The 5,259-nt window shown below is 40.1% G+C and overlaps 1 long non-coding RNA gene across 1 annotated transcript in view; it reads left to right on the forward strand.

Annotated features, from left to right (window-relative positions):
* The first annotated feature begins 4,289 nt into the window (after nucleotides 1-4,289).
* LOC123499399 overlaps nucleotides 4,290-5,259 on the forward strand; it is a 14,151-nt gene continuing 13,181 nt past the window's right edge. Inside the window, exon 1 of the long non-coding RNA XR_006672972.1 lies at nucleotides 4,290-4,417. This is a non-coding gene — a long non-coding RNA (uncharacterized LOC123499399). The remainder of the gene's footprint in view (nucleotides 4,418-5,259) is intronic.

Raw genomic sequence — 5,259 nt, forward strand, 5'->3', positions numbered from 1 at the left:
GCTGCGTGGGGGCGTCCCCTTCGTGTAACTCTGGCGGGAGGTGGAGGGCGTGCCGCCAGGAGGATGGAAGGATGAGACAGGCTGGACAGGAAGAATATAAATTTGGAAGCAAGATATACTGAGTAATAAAGTGTGATACGGTGAAGGTCAGAGGATCAAGTGTCAGAGGATATCAAATAGGGAGAAAAATGAGGCTATTTGAAAGACTTCATGACCACAAGAAAATGTTATAATGTAAAGTAATAAAAGTAATGGAGAAAATAAATACGAGGAAGAAAAAGAAAAAAAAAAAAGAAAAATCAAATAATAATAATAATAATAATAATAATAATAATAATAATAATAATAATAATAATAATAATAATAATAAGAAGAAGAAGAAGAAGAAGAAGAAGAAGAAGAAGAAGAAGAAAAGAAGAAGAAGAAGAAGAAGAAGAAGAAGAAGAAAAAGAAGAAGAAAAGAAAAGAAGAAGAAGAAGAAGAAGAAGAAGAAGAAGAAGAAGAAGAAGAAGAAGAAGAAGAAGAAGAAGAAGAAGAAGAAGAAGAAGAAGAAGAAAAAGAAGAAGAAGAAGAAGAAGAAAAAAAGAAGCAGCCACGAGCAAGGACAATAAAAAGAACAAAAAAAAATAAATAAATAACAAAAATAACATTTATTGACATTATCATATTTATTGATAGTATTATCATGATCAAAATTATTATTATCATTTTTGTTATTGCTTTTATTATTATCATCATTATCATTATTATTATTATTATTATTATTATTATTATTATTATTATCATTATTATTATTATTATTATTATTATTATTATTATTACTGTTATTATTATTATTATTATTATTATTATTATTATTATTATTATTATTATTATTATTATTATGAAAAAAATAACACAAGGTTATACTATTTCCAATAAACACAAGCGTGGCACTCAGAACCATGCGACTCAACAAAGACCTGCAAAAATCAACTAGAAGTAAGAAAGATAGAGAATAAAAGAAACCTTAGGAAAAGAGACAAGCTGAACCCCGTAATATCAGGGTCTGGGTGGCACTTGTTCTAATATACAGGGGCGGCAGTTGGCACCAATGGGAAGTGGCCCCCTGGAGCCCTGGCGCCGTGGAAATGAAAGGTCGTCTATTTACCCTCCCAGACCCCCACGTCCCTCGGGGTCACACCCTGAGACGACGCCTTCACTCGTACGAAGGGAGGGGACGTGTGTAGGAATTTATTGGAGTAACAGTCGTAGTAAAGATCTGCTTTATATAAGATTGCGTGGAAGAAGGAGAAAGTTCGCATCAGCATCAGAGTTTGTCTCTATTGTGGCCTATTGGAGGAAATCCTAACAGTTTTTTATCATCTTTGTACATCTGATCCTTCCCTGATCCTGTGTAAATACTAGTTTGCCGATGGTTTACCTGAAGATTCCGACGACACACATGAACAATAACCTTCACCCTAAGCACGTCATTCGTTTTCCTTTAGGACAGTTCGTTTTAATCTCGAATAATTGAAGACAAAGACGCCTCCCTGTGCCAAGTGAGGGAATCAGGAGCATAACGACGGGGCGGGGTAGTGAGTGCCATGAGAGGAGCCACAAAGGCGACCAAGATACCAAGAGGTAGTGCCAAGGAGACGATCAAGATGCCAGCCTGGTGATTACAGATGCCATGGAGATTAAGGTGCACGTTTCTTAAGCTTAATATGCTTGAGGACGTGATGAAGGAGACTAAAATCATCTCGACACGTTGACCATAAGAGAATATTTACCGTAGGGTCAGTTTCCCTTCCGCAATATTGACTGAAAAAAAAAACTTGCACTTCCAGAGATGACGACTTGGCATCTCTTCTCTTGTCAAAGTTAACTAAGTCGAAGTTTTTTTTTATTGAACTGTCTCTTTCCACCCTTGCCGTCAGACACTCCTTCACATGTTTACGTTTTGCTTTGATAAGGATAGAAGCCGCGAGCGACAGATACGTCCTCCTAGGATTTATTTTGTGCGTTTTGACATTTGTAGGCGCATTGCAGACCTCGGCAAAGGTTCCGCAGATCCGAAAGAGTATAAAAGATCCGTTGTGTCTGAGCGTCTCGCGTGGTGTCTATCATGGCGAACGGCTGTCTGTCAAGAATGGAAGGCGGACAGAGGTTGGTTTCAGAAAATGTACCACGACCAGGAAGAAAAAAACACACACACACACACACACACACACACACACACACACACACACACACACACACACACACACACACACACACACACACACACACACACATATATATATATATATATATATATATATATATATATATATATATATATATATATATATATATATATATATATATATATATATATATATACAAAATGTGATACAACTTAAAATTGTACAGGAAATAAGTAAGTAATACGAAATAATTACAAAGTAGTAATGATGTACTATTAATGTCGACAGGAAGTACGATTTGATACTCGGGGGGAGAAAAATGAGCGTCGTAGTATGAAAATTATAGAGGAACAAGTAAGGGGGCGTTCATATCGACGCACACAGGAGTTAAATCTTCATTAATGCGCCATTAGTTGGAAATAAATGGTGACTCAATGTTAGATTACCGGTGGGTTGCGGCGGGAAATATGGAACTGTAAGTGTATAGCAGGAAGGGTCGCCACAGATACAGCAGCGTGTCTGAATGCTGGCAAAACACAGGGGGGAGAAGGTTGGCAGGCTCAATAAAACAAGGGATTGATGGGTAATTTCCCGTCGAGGCTACTTGCATCTAGACTAACCCGAAGGCAGAAGCGCATTATTTACGTGTGTGTTGACCCGCTAACCTCGAGACGTCGCCGGAGGATTCCAAGGGCGAGTAATGAGCCTGAGGAGAAGCCAAGAAAGTGTGCTACCGGCGGATCTCAAGCAACACTCGCTCTCATTTCTAATGCCTCATGCAAACACGACGCAATACATCCTTTGACTTACTTATAATCAAAAGTCAATGGAAAAGTGATGCTTCCCTGGTCCCCGCCGCCACACACCCGGACACAGACGGAGGTAGTGGAAGCGATAATTGGTCCCGAGAGGCTAATGTTCCTGTCGCTAATGATGAAAACAATTTAGGTTCATTCAAGCACAAGTTTTTCTCTCAGGATTTTGTATACAACTACTCAGGCATCACAGAGGAACGGAAAACGATGAGGGAGATGTAGGACGGGGAGAAAAAGTCCATGTGCAAAACTCTGGCGTAATTTTTTCTGCCTCCCTCGCACATATTTACTCAGGAACCCTTCGTGAGAGGTACGAAAGGAGGGACGGAGGGAAGGGGGCAAGGTGGGAGAAGGCAAAATTGTGGAGTTGGTGTGTGGGAAGCGCGTAATTCAGAACTAACGTCGCTCCTGACCACACACCGCCCACTCCACACACCTCTAGCACCACCACCCGCAAACCCAAATGAGCTTCTGTTATATACTGAGGACGCTTATGTCATATCTCTTCTGCCCCCTCGTTACTGGTGTTCTGGGGAGCGGCGGGCCAGGAAAGGGAAGTGGTAGTGAATGTGCGGGTGTGGTGGTGGTGGTGGTGGTGGTGGTGGTGGTGATGATAGTGTAGGTCACCATATGCTGGGAGCGACAAGAAAATAGAGACGAAAAAAAAAAAGTAGAAATTGTACGCTATAAAATTCTATATATATGGAAAATAATGTTACATCTCAAATATGCCAACGAAAATTTTGGATGAAATATATTGAACAGAACACTGATGTAAAAAATAAGAAACTGTAGAGATAAAATGTTGATACCAATATGAAGTGTGGCTAAAGGCAATGAGGGTTATTTGGATGAAGAAAGAGTCTCGCAAGCGCATCTGATATCCCTAGAGTATGTAAATATGGCAAAGCATCCCATAGTTAGACACGCAGCACCATCTGTCACCTGATGTGCGCCACTCACAGGCACCAGGTGGAGGACCACAAAGCCATGACAATTTCAGTCTAAGCCACGAATGCACTGTAGCTTAACACTCTCGGGCAGGAAACATGCTGTATTAGTCCCTCAGGTTAATACCATACACCTATTTGATACATGTGTTTGAAATCATAACTCTATGACCCCTAAAATAATATAAATATAATATTTATTTTATTTATTTTTTCTTTGTAACTGAAATTATCTCTTGACAACGTCGATTCCAATTTTCCTGAGATGAAAATATATATTTGACTCAAACTTCAGCCATATTTTTTCCTCATCCCATCTCAACAGACTCTTGAGAACGGAACAAATGTGGGAGTGCAGACGGCGGGGAACGCTGCCGAGGCCATCCCCGGCGGCAAGATGCGGCCGGGGGCGGTGGGGCGCGGCGGAGACTCCTGCCAACAGCTGCCGACAGGCAGAACTGCAGTTGGAACCGAATATAAGGTGTGATATAGGAAAGACGAGAGTAATTACGACTACGTGTATGCATTCCTAGCTGTTAATAATTATTTAGTGGTTATAAAGGAAAGAAATTTATAGGTCATTACACATGTACTACATCACGGAATTATACTGTTACCCTGAATTTCGAAAAGTGCAATGATACTCCATGCGTGATGCCATTCATAAAGCAAACCTTTATTTTTCTTCTTCTTAACTCAATTAAAAATGTCTTTTATGAAATTATGATTATAAAAACAGACAAGAAAATTGTTGCCACAAACTTTCGTTCTCTTACGTTATGAATTTTAGAGAGAGAGAGAGAGAGAGAGAGAGAGAGAGAGAGAGAGAGAGAGAGAGAGAGAGAGAGAGAGAGAGAGAGAGAGAGAGAGAGAGAGAGAGAGAGAGAGAGAGAGAGAGAGAGAGAGAGAGAGAGAGAGAGAGAGAGAGAGAGACTTCAAAGTTGACTCATGAAATTATCATACATACATGACGTAAATGAAAAGCATGAAAAGACTTACTTAGAAAGAGAAACAGGAATAGAAACTGGAAGAGAGGAAAAAAAAATGGGGAAACAAAGGTACCATTATATTTCTTTTTTATCATGATTTTCACCGTGCAAGAGCGGCAAAATTCTAATGGAGCTCACAAACTAAGGAAACAGCACATAAACCCGGGAATGAGAGAGAGTGCCACAGTAAACCCAGACTGGCGAGGCACTCTGAGTCCTTGCTCGTTGATTTACTCCTCGGCGATATCAAAGAAACTCTACCTGAACGTCAAATTAAGGCTACAGCTGAAATATCGCTGTGATTTCTCTCTCTCTCTCTCTCTCTCTCTCTCTC

The sequence above is a fragment of the Portunus trituberculatus genome, chromosome 49 (genome assembly GCF_017591435.1).
Source record: "Portunus trituberculatus isolate SZX2019 chromosome 49, ASM1759143v1, whole genome shotgun sequence".
Lineage (NCBI taxonomy): Eukaryota > Metazoa > Arthropoda > Malacostraca > Decapoda > Portunidae > Portunus > Portunus trituberculatus.